Source organism: Xiphophorus hellerii, chromosome 10, assembly GCF_003331165.1.
Source record: "Xiphophorus hellerii strain 12219 chromosome 10, Xiphophorus_hellerii-4.1, whole genome shotgun sequence".
NCBI classification, from domain to species: domain Eukaryota; kingdom Metazoa; phylum Chordata; class Actinopteri; order Cyprinodontiformes; family Poeciliidae; genus Xiphophorus; species Xiphophorus hellerii.
The window spans coordinates 4,898,494-4,923,596 of record NC_045681.1 but is presented as its reverse complement, the minus strand read 5'-3'; the positions used below and the strand labels follow the sequence as shown (position 1 = coordinate 4,923,596).

The 25,103-nt window shown below is 36.0% G+C and overlaps 1 protein-coding gene across 1 annotated transcript in view; it reads left to right on the top strand.

The window, feature by feature from the left end:
• LOC116727505 (glycylpeptide N-tetradecanoyltransferase 1-like) overlaps positions 1-25,103 on the top strand; it is a 57,709-nt gene that overhangs the window by 4,742 nt on the left and 27,864 nt on the right. Inside the window, exon 2 of the mRNA XM_032574970.1 lies at positions 20,782-20,974. The gene's annotated coding sequence lies outside the window, so the exon portion shown is untranslated. The remainder of the gene's footprint in view (positions 1-20,781; positions 20,975-25,103) is intronic.

The following is a 25,103-nucleotide window of genomic DNA, read 5'->3' as shown; positions in this document are numbered from 1 at the left end:
CAAAGGGCCAAGTTGATTTGGAAAGATTCTTAACCTTGATTTAAAAAAACAACCCAAAAAGTAATTTAAAAATCACTAGTTTTTAAAGTGAAAATCAGCATGTTATGTTGTTTTCACTGATTGTCTTAGTTTTTTGCTAGACCAAAGTGTGACAAAAAATCTATGCATTAAAGGTGAACGCACTGTTAATTTATTTTTAATATAAATTATGGTTTCCTTAAACCACACAGAAAAATTTTACTCTGATCTGTATCATTATTCTTTTAAAATATTGTTCTGCAGTGGCCACCAACAAAGCCCACATCAGAAAAACACAACATCCCTAATCCACAGGCAGGTTGTGTTGCTTTTGTTCAGACTATTTGACTTTTCTCAGAGTTTGACAACAGAAAAACCGTCTACTGAATCTCTGTAAAAGCAGCAAAACATTTGCTTGAGAGAAACAGTTTTTTCCTCTATGCAGCTGTAAGAACGTGTTTCAGGCTTACTCAGTAACGGCTGAGCAAAGTAATTGAGGCTAGTGTGCATTTGACATTACTTTTTACCTGCTTTGTTCCTTTTCAAGGTTGTGAGGACTGGAGCTTATCCCAGCTGTCACTGTAATTATTTTCTCACAAAGACTCACATCCTTCTCAGCTGTCAGGCTGCCGCATTCACTGACGACTCAGTGGTGAAATCAGTTGCAATGTCTACATAGTCAAATCGGCACCTGTAATTGGAGTGCTCTCATACATTAATCATGTTGTAATGGCCAAAGCTCGTCCTTCTATCTGCTTGCGGTGGTGCACAGAGTTTACTGGAAAACTGCAAAGGATTTCTTGACGGGGGGGAAAAAAATAGTTTTAGGAATCTTGTAAGACATGAAAAACATTTAAAACAGTGGCACACCCAGCAAGATCCCTTATATTAATTGTTAAAGAAACTTGTATATTATGACTGTCATTTATATACACTGACTATATAAAAATGCATAAAACATTTTCTTCCTTATAGCTTGACAGGAATAAGAGACCCAGAGAACGAAATACAAATATTCCATGTGAAACGCAAACCCTATCCTAAATTTACACCAATTTTACTGTTGAAACTTAAAAACAAATTGCAATTTACCAAAATACATTAGAGGTTCGGGACTAGGTCTGTATTTTATTTTTTAAGATCATGCTTTACTCACGGACGGCATCTCAGTGGCACTAGTCACATCTGATGCAAGCTACAGTGGCATCAATCATTCAGTATACATACTGTATTTGTGCACCAGGTTATTTATCTCCTCTCTCTGCTCGCCTCACACCGCTGTTGATTAATTTTGATGTAATTTCTTGCTCCAGATGGATCATCAAAGAGCACTTTTTCACTGGAAGGGGCTGTAATCTTCAGGATAGCTGGATTTAAACCCCTGTATTTTACTCTGACAAAACTCTCCTCGGTTTTTTATTAAAAGTCACTCCCTTTTTGCTGATGGTAGCAGAGTAATCCGTGCAGATATAAAAGCTCCTGCCATTGCATTACGCTCATATGGCTTTACACAACCTATTCAATTGTAAACGTAATGGAACTTGATAATTATCTGCTTTGGGAGACTCGGCCGTAGAAACAGGTTTTTATCTGGCAGGTTTTAGTTCTGTGGTGACTAATGCCAATCTCAAGAAATGTTTAATAAAAACTGTTACCTCTCCCTAGTAACCACAGACACCACCCTCTGGCTTTACACTTCTATATTATGGAAAAGTGCCATTTTTTACAAGTAAAGCCAACATTTCTTTGACTCTTGAGGCCATCTTTGAAATCCACTCACCTTTCACAGCCTGCAGTGACATCATTTGATTATCTTTAGTGTTCCTAGCCTCGATCTTTGGGGGACGTTTCACATGTATCCCTGCTCCAACGCACCTTATTCAAAAATAATAAATTAAACATTAAAAATGTATCCTTGGTTCTGCAGAAGCCTCCACTGTCAATCTGAATGAGTGTTAAAAGCCTGGACACCTTTTAAACACGCAGGGCAGTGGCTTTCAACTTTTAGCTTTAGCAACTCTGAGGTTAAACACCTGATTGGTTCTGTTTTTCCTCATGTCTTTATTAACCATTGCACAGTTTTTTGGAAGAAGAAATGTTTGACATGCATCACTCTTTTTATTTTACCGCCTTATTTATGTTTTCTAAGATTATAATCAAACACTGGTCAATGGGAATGTGTGGTTTAAAACTCAGATTATAAAACCTGTTTGTCTTTCAAGTTAATTAACATGTTTCTTCATATTAAGGAAGAAGTTTAAAACTGTTTCTTATTGACATTGCAAAAAAATGATTATTCCTAATCAGTGTGACAAATTTAAGCAATTGCATTTTCTCTGCCTACAATCAGACAAGTCTTTGTAGTTAGTCATAATTAGATGCAGATTAAACTAAAATTGCTTTAGTTTTGTTTGAGTCCGAAAAATATTGCAGCTGCTGCAGCCCAGGAACAGGAGAACAAGAGAGAATGTTGCTAGTTTGAATCCCAACTTCCACAAATCCCATGTGACATCTGTGGCCAGAAATAAACCATGGATTTAATTTCAGAGGGGACTCCATTTCAAGAATAAGAGATTTTTTGTCAGTGCCTCAGTTTCTGTAAATACATAATATTCTCTGGTAATTAGACTTGAACTTTTTATTAACTAAAGCTGATGTCTAACTAATAATGGGGCAGTTTTACCCATTCAGAATGGCTCCTCAAATTTTAAACTAAAATTAAATAGATTAAATAGATATCAACTTCACAGTTGAAGTGGTTTTAGCCATTCTTTTTTTCTGAGTAGCATCAGGCAGTTATTTTTGAAAGTAGATTCCTTCATTTTCCATAAATATGTAATTGGCTCAAGTGGACTTGGATTAATCAAAAAATAGCTTTACTTTCTTGTTGCAAATGTTTGTTTTTTATCATTCCATCACCTAAAAATATAATTATGATCTTTCCACGTTACAATAAAACAGAGTGATTTATGTGTGACATATATTTTTTAAAGCTTGCTTTGTTTATTTCAAAGGTAAAGTTGGTCAAGTTGGTCTTGTTGCTATGAAAATGTTTCACTACAGGGGATTGCTCTTTAGGTGGTAAAGGGTGCTTCCGCTTGTGCTAAGGTTAACTGATGTTGTTTTCAAACAGTAACTATATTACTGAAATAGCTCCCAATTTCTGCTGCTTTCTGGACTTTAGGTATAAAATATGCAAGAAATACAAACAATAGGTAGTGTAAAGTAGGTCTGTCACAACAAGCAATAAATCAATTAATCACTTGATAAATTAAAACAAGCTATTTCAATTTGTATGATTATATTATATGACTGTATGATTTACAATTTTTCTCTTTCTACCAAAAACTGGATGACAAACGTCTTCACTCCGATGCTTTCGTCTCAACTAACCCCCCCTTTTTTTAAGGACTGTATCGTTTACAGAGATTTTCAAATTCATTTTATTTGTTTTATTTATTTTGAATATTTAAAATGTCTTCCAGTTCCAGTTGTTAAATATTCATTAGAATTTAAAATTGATTGATCTTTGAGAACTTGTTCTTGTCATTACCATTATTTTACTTGAAAATGATCTTAAAACAACAATATTATTGGTCATTGTGATATGGAGCAGAGATTTGCTCATAATTCCAGTGATTTACTCTTACGAGAAAACGCCAAAATAAACACATAAGCCCTCATGTGGCGCAGAATCTCATCTTTTTTGCTACTCTCTATTTGTTTCCAATCCTTTCTGTTCCAGAGGTTTGAATGGCAGCTCATATAATAGGAAAGAAAACCCTACCTCTCACTTTCCTCATGCAAGCCCTTCAACAGCTGAGAAATTGAACAACTGCTACTTCTGACAGGAACTCAATTAAATCCTGAGGCCACTATAAAGAAGAATGGAGCTATGTGTTTGTATGTATGTTTGTGATATAAAGAGGAGAGGGTCCAACTTCCTTGTCTCTTTCTATATGCATAGTCGGAGACAACAAGGAACAATTTGAGGATTAAAAAGAAACACAGACTATGTGAAACCCAACAAGAAGCCAGCACGAATAAGATGAGAGAAAGAAACAGTAAACTGGAGACAAGACGTTAAGAGAAGCTGCCCCTGTGGCACTGGGTGATAAGGACATTATGTAGATTGAAACGCTTCATGCAGGATGAAATCAGCATAAAATAGTCCAGCAATTTTCTTTTTAAACTCGTGTTGTATCTTGCTGTGAAATTATATAGAGATTCCACATTTAGAGGTATCTGAATGACGACCTGCGTTGCGATGTGAAGATACAGAGGAGCGGTTCAGATTTGTCCACATCGTGAATTAAAACAAAGGTCAACAGTAGAAAGTGGGAATATATGATAGGAATATATGACAGGCAGACAGATGAGGGTTGTTCTTGTATGGACCTCTGTTCACTAACATTTTGAATATTTAACAAAAAGTAATAGATCTCCAGAGGCATATAAGGTATTTCCTCAATACTTTTAGCATGTAACAAGGTAAAAAAAATCTTATAAAACAGATAGTGGTATTTTATGACAAAAGGCATTATTCAAATACTTTAAAATCCTCCCGTTTTTAGCAGAACAGTTTTGCACTGTAATGTTTTATGATGTGTATTATTGCTGTCTATAAATACTGTCAAAAACTGTGAATAGACCCTAAAATATCTGTGCATAACAACATGAGATGGACGATGTGCTGAAACACTAAAACCCGCCCGTTCAGAGTAGCTTTTGAACCCTAATAAATGGAACATCGACCAACATACAGTATATGATGTGTATTGATGATTTTGATGATGGCACTAGACAAAATGCAATGTGTGTGACTGGTTTCTCAATTGGTGACTGTATGTTCTTATGACTTTTTATTTTTGTTTTTATAATGTAAAGCCCTTTGAACTGCCTTGTTGCTAAAATGTGGTGTAGAAATAAACTTGATTAATGTATTAGCATCCATGCTCCAATCAACACATTATGAATGAAAATGAACACTTTTAATCGCCTTTGAATTCACTTAAAAGAACTTATGAGTAATAGGTGTGACGTAAAGACTAAGGTTAATAACCAGAAAACCTGAGACAGCATCACAAACCAGCTAAAATACATCTGAACTGTTTAACACCATTTTGTTAGATTTGAGGATTGATTGGGGGTGTTTCACTTCACATCTTCAGGTGCTTCTCTTCCTGCACTGTGTGCTTCTGATCTGCTATTTCCACTCTTCACAGTGTGAGAGATTGCCAATATGGACTAAATTTAAATACTTGTTCACCTCTAGAAAAACTGTTGATACTTTAAAACTAACATCCTTCTAAGTTAAAGATTATGCCCGTCTTGTGATTTTTGCATCCTGGCAGCATCCAGGAACTCCCACTGAGCACAGCATAGGAATATCAGTGAAGCTTTCCAGTACAGAGAGAATGAATCTGACATTGGATGATGTTTGTCCAACAAATTGCCAGCTTTGTCCTTTGTTTGCTTTCTTAGACAAACTGTTGAGGATCTGAAAAGAAGCCAATCTTGGCAAAAAGTCTGCTGAACTATCAATACTTGTTTTTCTGTCTTGGTCCTAAAGTTTTGACAGAGAATGCCAAATACAAATGTGGCTCAAAAGCCTTGTCTATAAACGTGTTTTTATATTCCCTATCTTGATGTATTTAAAATCATATTTTGGCCAAAAAACATATTTTGGCAAAAGTTTAGACATGACAAAATGAAAACCTGTCACATCTATAAAGTGTTGAGTTTGATGCATTCCCATTTCATACAGTCCATATGGTTTGGTATTAAGGTGGTTCAGGCATCTCATAGTTCAAAGTGGAAGATGATGGATGGATGGATGGATGGATATTGGCATGAAAGGTGCCAAGAGTTCAAAATGTCATGTGTGCCCTAAAGTAGTCAATTAATTTAACAATTGAATTGAACAGAAAACAGGTCAGACTGTTTTTGCGTAACATTTATGTAAATTTTGTTGTTGTGGGGCAGATGTTCGATATATGTGGCATCTCTAACATGCAATATTCATGCCACTGAGGTTTTTGACGCCCATAATGCTCCCTTCCTAGCAGTCTTGCTTTGCTGGGGATCATGGAAGCTACAGTGTCAGATAAGTAGGAAGGTGATGCTGAATTTCTTCTTAATGTGACATACAGCATTGAAATACGAGGGAGACGAGCAAAAGTGTGATGGTGTGTAAGAAGGCTGGTAAAGTACAGGAGCATGTTAAACATTTGCACCATAAAGGATGACATGACTCATATTTTTTATATAACTAATTATGGTTTTTGCCACTAATTTTTCTGTCCCACTGCAGTCTGAATTCCATACAATAAGAAACATTAGGTGTAGAGATTTTAATCAAATACAACAATGGCAAAGATTAAAGGTAGGTTCCTAAAAACGATGGATCAATCAGAAACTATTCACATTCAATAGCAGTTTCAATAGTATACCCCATATATTTATATATTTAGTTTCAATTCCAGACAGCAGATTTTGCCTGACATTTAGGTAAAAGCATGGACAAAAACTGAACTTAAAGTAAAATTCTACATTGTGTGTGTAGTAGCTCATTCCAATATATATAAAAAAAGTACAGTATATACAAAGGCTTATGACAGAAACTCATTACCTTGAGAAGGAGAATGTCTTGAGAATAAAATGAATTATAAATGAAGCATAAAGAAAGCGAAAGAAGCCACAAGGCCCTCAAGTCCAAGGGAAAAAATGGACAGTAATGACACTGGGAAGAAGAGAACATTTGCAATGATTTAGAGTCTCTGCTCCGTGTGAAGCTCAGCTATTTCTGAGACCTGAATCTCATAATCCCCTCCCTGCAAACAAAGCATTTACTAATTCATTTCCTGAGAGCACCTCAGCAGCCTTAAAGCCACAAATGGAGCAATAAATAGCCTAATAACATGCAGAGGGCTCTTTTCACAGCTGGGTTGGCCCTGTAGCACCTAACGGTCCAAACTGACACTGCTCTCTAAGAAAATGTAAATTGTGGCAAAAGATATTTCTAAATGGTTTTTATATGAAGAGGACAACAGGATTTTAGAAAATAAAGTGTGTAATAGCATTTATTCTACATTAGACATATCAATATACAGGCATAATTTCTAATCAATGGAATTTAGTTTTGCATAATCAAAATGTATTTAGAAATATTTTTACATGTATTCTGCCAAATGGAAATCACTAAATAAGAAGCATGTGGATTTTATAAGATTTTCAGAAAATTTGGCCAGCTTCAATGAATTTATTACTCTTTAATCAATGAAATATCGGTAATAATAAAACACATTTAACACTATTAAACACTAAAATTATGTGTGTAAACGTTTGAGTACAAAAGTTTACACACATCTGGTCAGTATCAGGCATAACTGTCTTTTAAAATGTATGACTTTGGTCAAAACTTCTGGGTTTCATTCCAAGGGTTCATTATATTATCAATCAACCTAATATTTACTCCTTTATCACTTATTCACAATCAAATCTAACAAGTATGGGCTTGTTAGATTGGTCCAGGCTTGGTTCTGACAGAGCAAGGCTCCTTGCCCGTTCAGAAGGAAACTAGGTTTCTAAAAGTTTATCTGGGTGAACTAGAACTTAGTTTTTTTTTTAAAGATATTCAATTTTGAAGATTTGGGAATAGGAATACTATAATTGATTGTTTTGGTTAGACTCTTAGCATTTTGAAGGGCCTTTGAGAGCTGTTACATTTATGTGAAGATTCACATCTAAAGTGTTTGTGTTCTCTATAACCTTTTTAGATTCACGGGGATATTACATAATGTCCAATGATTTCTCAAAAAAGCAAATATCCATAACATTTCTCTCTCTTTGCTCTCTGTGCCCTTCTCAGAAGGTTCCTTGAGTTCTGGCGCTGGCAGCAGGTCTTTGAGTCCATGATGCTCAATGGAAGCTGTGTGTATGTTGTGAGGCACCAATAAAAAAGAAAGACCTTCCTGGTTGTTATGTAAACACACACAAAAAACCATACAAAATTAGAGATGAGACCGGGGGGGAATCTCTTTTCAGTGGAAAAGAAAATGTTCAGGAAACTAGTTATCATTTGATGGTCATCATCTAAAAGAAACAGAAAAAAGGCTCGCAGGCCACTGAGGCAGCTGTGCTTTCAGATAATCCAGCAGTGAAAACACAGATGGGGCCACCAGCCAATTTTGGAAATAAATATAACTTTTTTTTCCTATACAGAAAAACTCAATCGAGAGGCTTAAAATGATAAAATGTGTGTAAATCATGAGTTTTCTGTTTCTAATAAATCAGTTAAAGGAAGACTTGTGATTTGAACCATGCTCTTTCAACATTCCTTTTTAAAAACTACAAATTATCAAGCAACATTGGCACTGAGTTTATAATGACAGCTCATCAATGATTTGTTTAATTCCTCTCTCCAATACCGGGCCTGTGTCACTTCAGAGCTGCCAAATATTAAAGACCTAAAACTACAAAGCTTTACACCTGAACGCCTCACGCTGTGAACACGTTTTTTTAAGACCCCAGGCCTGGAGTGACGAGATTCACATTATGGTGTTTCAAAGTCTCACAAAAAGACACTTCACACAACTGTGATTAAATACACACACAAGAACACCCCGACAGCAAAATGGTCATACTGTGCAAAAAAGAAAATACGTGGATGAACGTGCGACTGCTGTTAATTATTAAATAAATGGAGTGATTTAAATATAGTCATGACTGGTGCTGAAGTCGTTTTATGTTTGGGGTTATATATATATATATATATGTATACATATATATATGCATATGCAATAAGAGAGAGGATGGAAGTGATATTATGGTCGTGTCTCTCATTATCTGTATGGAAAGATCTGACTGAACATTCATCTGACCGACTGGGCCGCAGTCGGTTTATTTTTACAAGTCTTTCATGGGAACTGAAAAGCTTTCAGCTTGTTCAGAAAGCAGCTATGTATTGGTCTATTAATCTTTCTCTCGCTCACTCACAAAAAAATGCTAGTCACGCTAAATGATTTTAATCTTTTATGAGTCTCTAGCACTAATACAAACTGCACACCAATACTCATTTAATAATTAAAGCCTTGAATTGATTTTTGCATTACAATGCTTGTGTTGAGGGACATTAGTCTGTGCTGCTGATGATAATAACATAGCTGATTCCTTCCAATAAAAGCAGCTTCACTTCGGCAGCAAATAGAAATGGAGGGAGAGACGAGGATGGAGGGGGGAGGGGTTGCAGCAGGAAGCAATATGATAGAAAAGATCAACATTCAGAGCCTTTAGATTGTGTTTTTATTCAAATAAAAGGCTATTTTAAAAAGAGATACTGGGTTTAATGGAATAATAGTTATTACAATTTTATGGAAGTCTAGCTTGACACCTACATCTCATTTTATTAATCTTAGGTTTTAAAGATTTTGTAAATTGTTTCTTCCACTACAGCAGTTTCGATATTTTCAGAAATAGCAGTTTGTATGGATTTTCTTGGGCTTTGTGATGTGCAGACCATCAGTCAACTTGTGTCCTTTTTGACATGAACACAATTTCCTCGTGCCACCAACACCGTTTGTGATGGGAGGCATGGCGTGATCAGAGTCATGTGCAGCTATAATCAGTTTTTTCTGCGATTTTTTTTTTTTTTTCCTACAAGTTATCGTATTTCTCTTAACCATTTTACATACTTTAAAGCAAAACATCAAAATGCAGCGCTTGGCATCACAGCAAAAATCTGAAATCAAACCCTAATTGCTGATTAGATGACAGGAGAGAATTGGATGCACTGGATCTTATTTAGGCACATTGAAATAAACAGAACTCAAATATAATTTCCCACCAAATTTTTTTACAGATTTTTTTTTTAAACTAAATTTTAAATTACCCATCTTTTTGTTCCTCTTCAGAATTACACATTTTCTTTCTTGGTCTGTCACCTAAAAGTAAGACTTAAGTTACAGATTTTTTTATTTATTAAGTTTTTTCAGTTAACCCTCTCCAGTGAGGCCTTCCCACTGAGTTATCAGAAACGTCTCAGTCCAGATGTTACCTGTAATATTCATCACATGAAAAACATTAGCATGGGAGGCACTGCTAGGGTTTTATATGTACACCACAACGCTGCTGGAAACCTAAAAAGATGGAAATCTGGAGAAGGAAAGAGTCGATCCCCAGTGAACCGATGATCCAACACATGTGGTATCTCTGAAGTTGACAGCCGGGTCCTACAGGGAGGCTGCTACCCTAAAAAGGCTACATTAAAGGGATTCCCAAGGAAACGGCACATCATTTATCATTCCTGCCTTTATTTATGAAGGGATGTTCGAATGTATTTGATGTCTTGGAATTGAAAAATATAAATTTTACTAAAAGAAAACAGACCAACTGAGCTACAGGAAGAAATTTTCTGATTTTAAAAGAAAGAAATGATGAGGTAGTCTGCAAAGTAGTAGATTTCTTCAGTGGATTTTTTTTTGTAACATGCTGAAGTGTTTTTAATCTGCAGGGTTGTTGTTTACCAGAGATGCAAAGAGCAGAAACATTCAGTGGACTGATTTGCTGAAAATTACAGCACTCTTTACAGCAGGGGTCTCTGAATCCCATTCTCAAGAGCTTCTGTCCCACAACACACCGGCTCTGTTCAGTCCGCCTCAATCGAACTCTAGTTCGTTCGCCTACAAAGTCCGCTTGATTTGGGGAAGTTTGAATCGAGCTCGGTTGCTGTAACTGATTTCTTGAAGCTCCCATTTCCTGTGGGACAAAAGACATGATTGTCCACTTTCTGCCTTGCTGTTTAGCTTGTAGACCAAATGCAACGTGAAGTCTGGAGAACCAGACTCGCCTTCTGTTTCTCCCTTGTTGACAGAAAGAGTGTTTGAAAGTAGAGCACAAAATATAACATCTGAAAAGTTAATCCAAAACTTTGAAATGTCAACCAGTTGTGTGCATAAATACACATGGAGGTTTCAGAAGTTCTGTGATATAGTATTATTGATTAATTGTTTGCTTACTGATAGTGGAAAGATATTTCTGTTGGAAAACTTAACAAATCTTAGAAGGAAGGAATATGCTACTTTTCTCCACTTGAGCTTTTTGATTGACCTGCATTCAGGTTCTGAAGATCTTAACACCAATCTGCCCGTTCTGAGACAGTAGAAACTAAAATGCTGTGCCTTAAGTTCAGGACAGAAGTTTTAGTGGCCTTTTAAAACTTTTAGACAAAGAATTTGACATATATAACGTATATAAGCAATTTCTGTATTTTTTCTATGCATGTGAGAGAAAAATTGTATGCGTGTGTGATATTTTAATAGTGTGTATGCACAATTTTAGTATTTTTTGAGTGTGTATAAGTCTTTAGTAGTGTGTGAGAGACAAAACACAGTTTTGTCCTAAACAGCCCCTCATAGATAAGCCTGACAGGTCTCTGAATGGCTCCTGTTAAATCTGCTGGTGGTCATCTCTTTGTCTGGGTGTCTTTTGTGAAGATGGATGCTAATTATGCCACCTGTATTTGGTGGGGGAGCAAGAGCCACAAGAGGAAACAGCAAGAGCAAACAGTGAGAGGGGATGAATGATTTTTTTAAAAATCTCTGGTTATGATATGAAAGAGATAAAAAATAAAATGTATTTCTGATTTCTCTCAACACTCTTTTTTTGTAGTAGTGTTTTAACTGTTATTTTATCTTTAGTTCTTTCAATATTTCTAAGTTGTCTTAGAACCTTCAGTCTCTCTCTCTCCACTTTTATCCCTCCTCCACTCTTCAATCTCTGTCCTGATTATTCTACACTTAAGGTATTTTCGGTGAACCTTTTCAAACTCTGCCTGATCATTTTGAATGCACACTCATAAGCAATATGTTGAAGTATTGCACGCAGCCACTACACACATATACACGCATCCACTGTGCGTATGCTCAGAGCTAAACACTCATGCAGCCGTCCAGTCATTTGTAAAAAATTGCCCAGTGGAATTTCCTTTGTTGCCTCTGCAGGTTTGATCACAAATCAATAAAGCATCCCCACAGCTGCCATTTTAAGTAGTGTGTAGGGTCTGTGTGTGTAATTGTTATCTGGCTAGATTTTTGTTATACTTCAGTAGGTCTTATTTATTCCTCATCCTTTTGATTTTGTTCCCTTTAAGCTTTCCTGAAAGGATGTTTGTAATACTTAAATTTTTTGTGTAATTCTGTAGTTTAGAAATTCTTGTCATATTTATACCATTACTGAAAAATTGTGTCGCTTTGCTGCTGTTTATCTACTTTATAATTCAACATACATTTAATCCAGTGTCATAAATGTTGTATAGTATATTCTGTGGAACCTTTTGTACCTTAAATTGGCATTGTCACATAAAACTGACCTTTTTTTTTTAGCTTTAATATAATCATGTTATAATGTTAATTACTCATTAAAATATACCTGAAGTGTTTCCTGGATTCTTTCATGCTTTGTTTGAGAAACCCTTTAATCTCCCATGGCAACCATTCAGCTTTGCAAAATTCCTAAGTTGCAGAGTAAAATTTACAACTTACATTAATATAGTTACCTGCTCGTGCTATAAAATGGCACTTTGTGCCTGGAAAACAGGTAATACTGCCCCTTTAAGATAAGATCCAATGTTAGAGGATCTGTGTTAAAGGTCCAGAGGGACACAGTTTAATGTATAATCTGACTGGTTCAACACAAAATCAAAGTGCCTTTTAACTATTTCAACATAAATACGTGTCCTTTAAACTTTTACATACTGAAGCACTCTCCAAATTAGGTGTTTTGGAATTTCCTCTGATCAGCGGCACACACTGCTCCCGAAACCTCTGACTAAGTTCAGGCTGACACTGAGCTCCAAAATGCCTATAAACGCCTTAATTTCCCCAGAGAGTTTGATATTTTCCTACAATGGTGCACTTACTGAAGCTTACAAGAAAACCAGAATAACTATGGCGCCGAAGTGCACTTTTTGTGTGCACAGTGTTTAACAAAAAGAAGGCATGGGAGCTGACGGGATCCATGTCGAGAACAGATTCGTTAGTTCCGAAGGCTGCGGTGGAGGATGTCTCTGCCGTCTTTCAGTGCAGCTTTTGAAAAACTCTTAATGGATGGTGGTTCTGTCAGCACCTCTTCCCCTTGTCTGAAACTTGATTGCACTCTCAGGCAGCCGCAACACCAGCTACACTTCTGAACTCAGTAGACTCTTGGCTCCATTTGATGTTGGCAGGATGTCCTGAGCTCAGCCCGCTACTTGATCATCAGCACTAAAAATGATTGATGATGCCTATAACCCATGGGATTAAGCCTCTTTGACCCATCTCAGACTGTTATATTTGGGAAAATGGCCTTGTCTTTTACTGCACTTAAAAAAATAAAATCTGACAGGCACTTATCTTTATGTGCTGCAGATGACTGATATTGGGTAACTTCTGCAAAAGTTACCGTAAGTCTACAGAAATGTGAGGATATAAATCTTGCTCATTATCTTGTCCTATTTGTGACAGTATTCATATTATATATAAATATATAATATATTAATAGATAGAGCAGTCTCTATGCTCACTCAAGGGTCACCTAAAGTTGCTAGTCCGAACATCTACATTGCCCTAAATTGAAGTAAATGAAATACCATGGACTAAAAAATGTGAAATCATGGCAGTTTCAAGTTTTTCTTACTATTTATGAGTCATCTATACAAAGTGCAGCAAAAAACTGAAGATGAGAGACGCAAAGCTTTTCACAAAGTATTCCTGGCCCAGTGCTTCTGGGTTTTTTCTGTCTCCCTTCTTTTCTATTAACCCACAGTTGCTCATGGCAGATGGCCACTAATACAATTTCCTTCTGTTCAAAGACAATTGTTTCTTTCCATTGTCACAATATTCTTGCTGTAAAGTTTAATGGCATTTGAACGGCTCCCTCTTTAATTTCATTGATAATTTCATTTATGGACAAATGCAAAGAACCATCAGAGCTCAGTAAGTGTTAGAATCCTTGGACATTTGGGTCTGGGTTTTGGTTTTTCTTCCTTATTGTTGCTTAACATGTTTTGCCATATTCAATTCAGTATCCTTTATTCTTTATTGTTTCAATGGTCTCACTGTTTGTTTTTCAGTTTCTGTATTTACCCTCTAAGTCTGAGACTCTGATCTGAGACAAGGTCCTGCCCCAATTGGAGGAATTAAAGTATCTTGGGGTCGTGTTCATGGAGGACGGAACGACGGGGCGGGAGATCGATAGACAGATTGGAACCCATCTGTAGCGACTAGGAGAGAGCTGAGCCAAAAGGAAAATGATGAATGGATTTACTTTAGTGTTTTGATCCTTATACGGTTAGATTTAGCTCCCTTAGATCAGTGGTATTACTTTCTGTGGAGTATCTGTTCAGTCCCTAGTTTTAATTATTCATTTTAAATCACTACCTGTTGGCCTCTACTACCGGCTGCACCCTGTTGATAATCAACCACCTCCTCCTCTTTATTTAAGCCTCTCAGTTTTCTGATGGATTCTCCGTCGAGTATTGTTGTCTCGCTGCATTATATATGTTCTTGCTTTTTCATTGAGAGAAATCTCGTTTTGCCAGCTGACCTCTACACTTGAGTATTCTTCAAGCCCCACTAGACATGAGAGAAACTCTTTGTATAACAGCATTCTTTTACCTATTTACCATTTATTTGAAAGATAGACAAGGTACACCCACTGAACAAATTGCTACATAGACCTGTATAATTTCTTGCTAACACAAATAGTGAATCAGCCAATCACATTTCAGAAGCTCATTGCATTTAAGCAACTAGATGTGATTAAGAGGACTTGCTGAAATCTAAACCTAACATCAGAATGGGGAAGGAAGAGCATTGGTATTGACGTAAGTGCCTTGTTAAATCTGCTGCAACGTGTGATGCTATTATGTCATTGTGGACCAAAATCTCAGAGGACGGTTCAAACACCTTGTTAAATCTTTGCCACAAAGAATAAAGGCAGTCCTGAAGTGAAAAAAAGGTCTTGGTACGAGTTAGGTGACTCTAATAAAGTGACTGGTGGGAGTTTATATATAAAGGTCAAGCAATGGGTGCTTGTTAAAGTGACTGCAGCAGTTCACACTTCTGCCATGTGATAAGTAACATGTGAGGGTTACTGTGTCTGACATATGTATTCTGCTGATGTACGTTTGGAGTGACACTGACAGCTGCTGCACATCTGAATCGGTTTTACAAAAAGGTTTAAGGGGAAAAATTAAAAAAAATATTGCATCTTTCACTGATCGGCTTTGTTTGAATTTGCTTAAAGTAACTGATCTGTGTTGATTGTCAGTTTAGATTTAATCTTGTAAAGTTGATAAGTTAGTGAGCAGAGAAATTTGATGCTTTGTGTTGTTGGAAAATTGCTTCCTATCAGACCTTGAACTGTTTTTGTTGTCTTTCATTTAGCTGGAGTTGATTCATTTCTGTCTATGATGATGAGCTCAAGACCAACCCCCAAAAAACTAAAGAGGATCAGACAGGCACCGAAAATTCATGGATGAAGGAATGATAGCTGCATTATGAAACACTTTTACACTAATCATTCACTCATTCACATGTTCCACTCAATGAAATCACAGGTTAGTCAAATTGTGTTTATGTTTTATTGCCACGTAATTACATGTTTCATGGTGATAATTTGCATGCAATGTAAATAAAATGATAAGAATCTCTAATTTGCTATGACGCCTTTGGGCGATGTTTTGACAAGTTTCTTTTCAGCAACATGTAATTTGTGCTTAGGTGTAAAAACTAACAGATACATACAAAGCACCTCGCCTGCAGAGGTGTTGCAGAATCTGCTGCCAGCAGGATCTGGCATAAATTAGCTCCCAGGTTCTTTTACAGCTTCCTCAGGGGGAAAAGCGCTGCATGAATCCTTTCCATAATGACAAGAAAATTAGGGTTGAAAATGCACCTTTTTTGCGTGTGAGTGTTAGCATGTAGCTCTGCAGGTGACATTTCAGAAGAAAGGGGAAACTAAAATGAAAGATGATAGAGAAGGAGCTTTTTCTGGTGGAGAGAACAGCAACTGCAGACACACTTTGTGTGCATCGCTGCTTCATCCACAGCAATATGGACTTTCACACTCGAACCTCTTTTACCCCATAGTGGGAAAATCATTATTTTCATCTTCTATTCAATAGTCAAATTATTTTTTTGACAGTTCACTTATGTTGCCACTTTTGTCCCTCATGTTCGCCCGTCGGCTGCAAGACCCAAAGTCACCTCATCACCCTGTCGTTGACTTTTCTTATCCTTGTGAATAAAATAGACCTCACTCGGGGAGTTCTTTTGTGACCTTGGCCCATCATCAGGGGCTCACATCAATCTGCACAATCAAATATGTTTTTCATTTTCTTCATTTCCTTTGTAGAATTTTACTTCAGCTCACAGAAGTAATGGGAAACGGAAATCAACCTGCTGAAAATTGAAAACTGCCCTCTCGGGACCAATGGATACCATATATGTCTGAACTGTGCTGGCTGCCATATCCTTCATAGATTCTTTGTGTTAGAAAATCAAGCTGAGTCCTAATCTGCTATCGTTCACTTACCTGAAAGCAAACCTCTTACAATGATGCCAATCTTCTATATTTTAAATAATATCCCACAAATCTTTGGAGTTTTATGTTCTGCAACAACACATTCAATATTTACTTATATATGAAAGAAACATGTCTTTTTAAAATATTTATTCAAAAGAATGGTTTGGAAAAGAAACCGATTGATTATGAAACATTAGAACTAATCTCATAGCTTAAATATAATATTTTAGTTTGTGAGCAAAACATGTGAAAATGTTCATTCACCTGTTGAACTTTGTAAATTTGGTCACATCACAACAAAGTTTGTGGATTTCGCTAGAGTGTTAAGTGATCAACTAATGCTGTTCATTTGAATGTATGTTTTACTTTGGTGTTTAAAAAATTACAAATAAAAACTGGATCCTCAGTTCCAGTTTGGTGTCTTTTGCAGCCTCTGACAGCTTTTCTTCCCAGATTGCCTTTAGCTCCATCAGTCTCACCATCAACACTGGTATACCCTAATGAACCCACGAGTAAAACACTCTTCGATCTTGTTTTAAATGAGAGCAACTGCTGCATTCATTGTGTTGTTTTGCTCTCCCAGCCTTTTTTTTTTACCGTCCCCCCTTTGTATCCAGATTGTTGTTAGTTTACAGTATTATCACCTGACAGACAACACCCAGGGGTTGTAATTAACGTGGCTGCCTTCAGGTTTTTCGGTATTCAGAGGAGACGGATGCTGTGTTGTTTTGGGAGAAATTTTGTCATTTCTCTGCGAGGCAAATGCATTGCTGCTGGTTGTTCGGAAGGCCTGACGTCTCTGGCCTAACTTGCTTTCCTCTTGTGGAAACGACTGACTGAAGATCTTATGCAGAGGCATCACGAGACAGGATGAAATTATGGCCTGAGATGCTGGGAAACATTTAGAAAAATCTGCTTCTTTGCTTCTAGCAAACGGGCTTCAATTTTGTTCTCTGTACCACCTCTGATAGACACTGCAGCAGAACCAGAATATCCCACGAAAACCACAGTTTTTAAGATGCTCTTATCCATGAAATAAATGTAAAAAAAAAAAAAAAGAGAGAGAGAAAAATAAACATTGATACTTATCCCTTCAAATTCTGAATGTTTTTGTTGATTATCCTTCTAGAATTTTTCTTGCTTTTGCTTTCTGGTCCAAATGTCCCCGACTTTTTTCTGCACCGTTTGTGTTGCACACAACCAATGGACAAACAGAGCCGCTTCGTCGAAATGGCTTCCCCTCAGCTTACACTTATTGCATCCCTCCATGCACCGTCACTACATATGTTTGCTCTTGCTGCAACCGAACAAATCACAATGCATTATACATGACTTTGTGACAATCACACAATATAGGAAAAATAATAATTTCCCCCAAGAACTATGTATTTGCATCATGACTTTGTTTGCACTGCCTCAAGCAGTGACCTGAATCTTGTTTGTTTTTATATTTTTTCCTATATTGTATATGTGGTATTGCTTCACCAAATATGCAGCTTGCGTTGGTTGTAAACAAACTTTAATTTAACATTGACCGAACTTTTTTTTTCTTGTGGCGAGTTTTATAATGACGACCAGTCATTTTGTTTGGAAAGTACTTTCAATGTTTGACAAATACAAGAACAACGTGAAAACCACAGATGGTCTTCAGCAGCACTTATAATTGCGTAAACAACACAACACACTTGTTTTAATAGCGTGCCGTTGGGTTATGAGTGTGTTTCCTGTTTGTGCTGAAATGATGCGCATGATGAAGATTCAGGTTGTCTTAATCGAGCCACTCTACATCCCAGAGGAGTTGAAAAGGAGGCTTCATGGATACAGAGCAGGGCCAAAGAGAGGAAAGGAGGATGTTCCATCCATCTCTTCACTCAATCAGGATTTAATGATTCCAACATCCCTCTGACTGACTTTCTATACCTCTCATTAATCTAACTAGTATAATGCTTTAGAATGGATATATCTTGTAACAAGGAAGTGGTGCACAGTAATCTTAATTTTGGCCCCAACACTTCTCGAGCAAAAGCAAATGATGTGGATTCACGGATAAGTTACTCTGAAAGATCATCCCTGCTGCCCAGATATTTAGCTGTTAGCATGTCATGAATGTCATAAGACTGTTAGTTACTTCAGTCTTCAATCAGAGGCTTCTTTTGATTCAGTGCAAGACTGACTGCTACCAGAGATCCTTCCTGCCACAACATCGTCATTCATGACTCTTTGTACATGCTTGGTTGATATGAGTTATAACAACATTTAGTTTCCCTTTGGGATAAGTACGTATTATTGATTTGAACTTAAAGTCATGCCATAGAATTTTAAAGGGTTTGAAGTCTACACTTTGACTTAGACACTGCAAAACCTTCTTTTTTAGCAATTCAGAGTTGAACTTCCTGGTGTGCTTTGGGTCATTGTCCTGCTGTGTAGCAGAATTCATGGTTTTATCAAATTATTCTGATCTTAAAGCAGCAAAACAGCCCCAGACCATCACTCTACCACCAGTTGTTTTTGACTCTTAGAATCATTTTTGTAGAACAGTCATTCTTACAAAGATTGACCTCTGAAATATGTTTTTCCATTGGTAGATAATGGCTCTTTCTATGGGTTGACATTGAAATAGGTCCTTAGAAATAGCTTTGCAACCCTTTTCAGACTGATAGATATGTGGGACTTTGTATATCAACTTTTTGTAATTTTCCTTAGATTGGAGGATGATGTGTTGCTACTTCACCTTGTCAGATAATTTTGTTGATCAAAGTTAACAGAATATCATATTTTCACAGACTTTCAGGTCAGTTTTTCTCTTCCTCTAACAAGGTAAGTATTTTATGATTTGTGAAAAATAAATAACGAAATAAATCCTTCTGGGGGCAAAGACTTTTTCATAGTGGTGTGTGTCAAATGTTTATTTTGATGTTTTATTTGGTCAATTTCACCAACTCATGGGCATCTAGGTGTTTCATTTCTTTACTGATACATAAAAACCTTGACAGAAATGAAAGAGGGAATATATATACCCAAGAGCAAAAAAATGCCAGGTTGTATTTTGCTGCAGGGTAAACTGTGTTGCTTCCACTTAATGCATTAGGAAGAACTGAACGTGAGAGGTAATACTAAATTTAGGAAAAATATATATTTAAAAAAAAAAAAAAGGCCTTTAAGGAGAGACAGTTGTGAATAATTTTGTTACATTCAGGCTCCTGCTGTTTAAAAAAATAATTAGTGTTTTTGTTTCTCTGAGTCAGTGTAGGGACACAAAAGGAAAAGCTCAATTTAATATGTAATCTCTTATATTGATGTCAGTAAGTGGTGGGAGACTGGTTTTTAGTGGGGGACTCTTCTCACCCTCAGGCACAACTTTAAAGGAACAGGGAAATTTCGCTCAAACAGAATTTATTTTATATTTATTTCTTCATGAATTATTTTAAATAAGGTTTTGTATTTTTGCCAACAGGTTCGCGAAGGATTCAGCCTAAATAAAAGTTATTTTCATTATTTATTGAGAAGTAAAATCTTAATGTTCTTGTTTGATTAACTAAATGACTGAATTTAAAGTCAGGAAAAGTGTCAGAATGAGTTAAGTAGTTGTAGGGATAAGGCTCAGTCTTTCTGAAAGTAATGCATCAGAATAAAGCCATGTTGATTAATTAGCATTTGCATGTGACAGAGGCTTTCTTTTCTTCATATAATGTTTTACCTCTTCAGGTTTTATGATTTACTTTCAAAATTATTGAAATCAACTCCCATGCTTCTCCAGATTGCATATAAATTGCACATGAATGTCATTCATTGAAAACAAACCATGCTCTTTTGAGTCAATGTACATATCATCTCATTATCGCAGACTGCAAATAATTTATTAAATTATACGCAAACAGCTTCCATGATCAAACAGCTTTCACCGATTATATTAGAATTTTATGAAAATAATGAACGAGGAGAAGCCAGGTATTTAATCTTTCCGAATGTTCCAGTTTGAAATCAGCATTGAGCTACTTCTACTTTAATCCAAAAACTTTCTCTAATCTTTACAGAAGACGGTATTTGAATAAGAAAAAAAAAATCTTTTTTGTGTGTTAGTTCTGCAATTTCATCCTGACGAGATCTGGTGTCTGCGCTCTTAGGGTGACATAAATCCAGCTTAAATCCAGTAGAATCGTCTCTTGATGGGTAATTCTGTTATGCTTTACTTTTTTCAAGGAGGAGGAATGTCGGCTGGAGTCCATGTGGAAGGCAAGATCGACAATAGAGGCTGGTGAAGAAATCTAAGACGGCAGGAAGTGAGAAGAAGGTGCCAGGTGAGGCTGAGGAGGAGCACTCTGAGCTGCTGATGAATGAAGAAAATGAGTGCGATAGAAGGAGGCTGAAGGAAGAAACCCCTACTTGTCAAAATGTGAGTAGGATGATGTCTCATAAAGATATGAATAGAACAGCAAAGTACATTATTTAACACAATCTCTAGGAGTAAAAGAGAGCCCAAGAAAAGGAAATGAAGTGCAGTGATACCAATTTTCCAGGACCGGACTGATGAACAGGACTTTAAATGAATACAGTATGAAGTGGATTGGCCGCGCATAGGGCGACGGAAAAGAATAGTGGAAGGAAGGTTTAGAAAAGGAGATGACTAGTGAACAGAAGCAGCAAAGAGGGAAAGCCGAGGACACATTAAGTTTGATTTTTGCTTTTAAAGTCCTGAAAAGGATAAAGAAGATGTCATATTTCATCCTTGAAGATTTTAAGGGGACAGCAGAGAAAAATGTGTGTTGCTTCACCACAATACACTGTATAGACAGGTTGCGTACGATGTCTGTTTCATATTTTTCTATTTCCAAATTTTCTGTTTTACGTTGTTATGACAACCCTGACGTAAATGACTCATAGTTCTCTTCCAATACTCACTGATTAGTGTTTTCAGTGAACATAAGGCAACCATAGAAAAATAGGAAAGGACATAAATAAAAAGTTGCTCACTTCATTATAAATTACTTTTAACATCAGCTATTTATGCTTTTCATAACAATGTACTACAAAACTCACTCAAAGAATTAAATTCTGTGCAATTTAAAAATATAATTCTTTATCTTCATTAGATTATGTAGTTGCATATCTAAAGGGATAATCGTTAGAGTTGTCATATTACCTTTCTCAAGAAAACGGTAACTGAAGCTGGAAAGAGAACAAAAAGTTATACACCTCGCTCTTAAATAGATTGAATAAAATGTTATAACCTCTGATTTCTAAGTGAAAGCTGGCATAATAGAGAAAACCCTGAAGTAAAGGAGGAGCAAAAGCCGAAACGGAGATGATTTACAGGGTAATTATCTCAAGGAGGCAAGACTCAAAAAAAATCTACAGCTGGTAAAATAAGTCCTGAAATATGAAGGTGCATGTGGTTCAATCACTGATAAATGATTTTTCATGGTGTGGAACCCTATTAGTCATCTCATTTAAAGAGAATAAAGTAAATGTTTTATTTTTTACCCTCCACATTTAAAACTGTCACAGATTAATTCTAACATGCTCCGTCTGATGGGTTTAAGAAATAACTGCTGTTATGTGGTCTGCTGCTTTCTAATGTTTTCACCCATCTTCTGAATTTATTTAATTTAGTTTACATACACTGTAAACTAAATGGTGGAAACTATTCCTGTTCAACAATGTATAGAAATGTGCAGTAAATGTGCAAAATGTTAATTAAAATCTCATCTAAGCAAAGTTAGACCTGGCTCACTGTTTACTAAAAATATTGACTTGCAAAAACACATTTTCCTTCTTGCTGCAAGGAATTCATTCGGTTATTCCATGCCAATCCCTCTGTGTCCTCCAAAAACAAAAACTGAAAAAAAAAAATAAATAAATCATCCAAGCATGCCTGTCCGTCTGTAGTGCTGGCAGATCCATTTATGTGCAGAAACAGCCTGTGGATGCAAGTGGTCAGATTATGGGTTCTGTCGCTGTTTGATTTCCCAACATGTGTTTTGTCTGTTCATAACTTGACAGTTTGCTTCACTTTGGTGTGTTTTATACCTGCTTGAAAGTACCTGACCAACATTCTAATTTATTGAATATGACTGTATTAGTTGTGTGTTACACTGTTGTTTTTTTAAAATCACAGTCCTCAATAATTGTACATTTATTCTGTTATTCAGAACCTAAAATGCCTACAGTTATCTGTAGGCATTTGAATCTTGCTGTATTTTAGTCAGTTTAGTTGACTATAGTTTGATTTTATTGATACAGCCTTTTTACACTTATAAAAAAATGAATTAAATAAAAAAAACTATATATACTATACTATACAACTCAACCTGGCTTACCACAAAAAGTTACATCTTATGTTCCTTCATTTTAATCACATTTCAATTCCCAGATAAAATGTTGATCACTTTAGATACATTTTTAGTTTTTATATTTTTTTTGTTATGTTTTCATTAAGCATTTAGCTTAACGAAGTTTAGTTTGCAGATTTTGTTTTTTGGTTAAAAAAAACCAAACAAACTTCATGTTACTTTTGTGTTAGTCTACCATGATAATTCATAATAAAATACAACAAAGTTTGTGGTTATAATGTGAGAAAAAAAAAAAGTTAAAATGATTCAGGGCAATTATTCAATTTCTGAGACACCTTCAAACCTTTTATGTGATATCACATAAACAGTTTGAGAATACCAATGATTTCTGTACAGTGAGAAGAATTTTAATGGCCCTCAAAGGCATCTTCCCTACACCGGTTACAGATGTAACTTATCAACTGTTCACATAGAAAGGGCAGATTGTTGGCATTGATTTCTTGCCTCCCCCTGAAAGAACCATTTTAATATTGACAGCTCTCTGACCTTCTCAACAACATTGCACACAATTTGTGCTTGTACTTGATAAATTACTGATACATGTAGATCAATATAGAGACACATCGCATAGTGTTACTTTACTGACACATTTATACTAATATTGATCTAATCAGTTCAATATGAGTAAAGCATTCAATCAAATATGTAACTATATCTATTTCCCATTTTAGTGATTGATATTTGAATTAAGACTTCCTCCCAGTGAAACTCCAAATCCAGTAAAAATTAATGGGGAAATATGAAATTTGTCCGAGGAAGGACGTTTGATATAGCTGTAGTAATCATTGTTGACAGGTGGGACTGCCTCACCTGTCAATGTAACAAGTAAAATAGGTGCTAACAATGATAAGAGAAAATCAATATATCCACATGACAATTCTGTCATTTGTTTTAATGTAACTACCGTGCCACACTAATAGGGGGCGATGCTGAGCCGCATAGACACAATGTGCAACAGGTGCTCTTCTTCTACACATTGGAACGACTGAAAATAATCAGAAACCTGCAAAAAATAAAAATAAAATGCAGTCAGAATGTGACTGTCCTCCTTGAAGCAGCTTGGCTTAAAAATGAAAGGAAAATGAGAGACAAGAAGGACAGGTTTTACAAAAATATGACAGGTATTTATGAAGGTTCATACACAATTTTAACAAAAAAGAAAGCTAAAAAATAATTAAATTAAACAAAGAAAAATGTAAACAAATTCCAAAAAATATAATTGGACCTTATATCAAATACTCTTGTTTTTCTTGCTGTTGTATTGTCAAACAGAAGATAATTGATTAAAGTATAATTCAGACTCTCCAAATAATGTCGAAAATGGAAACTTAAGTTTTTATTTTGGACCTTGGGTTTGTGCTGCTGACTGTGGATGAGTCAGGGCCTCACCAGACATGGACCTCACCACACACCACGGGCAGAATGCCAGTCTGGAAATCTGAAATGTTAAATGACGTGGAGAAAAAATTGATTTACGGATCAATTCTGGCTATTAAATGTTAATATATCTTGCCATATCGGAGGTAGTGCCCTATCAGCATGTTTTTTTGTTTTTTTTCCCCCTTTCTGTCTTTGGTTTTGTACATTGTGGCTTTCTTTCTCGCTATAAGTGAATACATCCTGGCTCTCTTCCAGGTGAAACAACAACCTCATTTTCAGGTAGACCAGAGTTTGCTTGTTTGGTTTGCTGCAGAGTTCAGATGAGTTTTCTTCAAGTGAAGGAAACAGTTTGAGGAAAAAACTCGTGCACATTATAAACATCATAAGTCTAAATTGCTGCGGTGCAAAAGTTCTCCAAAGGTAGATGGTTAGTTAACAGTTTTTAAGATTAAAGATCATTATATCATATGTAGTTATTTTTTGCAGCCTACTCAATTTTGCTTTTCCTTCTCATTATCGAAATTGACTTTTTTCCTCTGGATTGGGACAACATTCAAATACTATAAGTGCTGCTGACCTGTGAAAATGCTTAAAATACGCCACTTCTAAATTATTTGTATGTTACAAAAAAGGGATTTAGATCCACTGGCACTTCCACATTTTTGTATGAATGGATTGATGAATGGCTTAATGGCTTGAAATATAACTGAAAAGGCAATTTATTTTAGTAACTCAATTCACTAAGTGAAGCACATTATATAAAGTGATTAAATGTGATTTAACAGGCTGCGA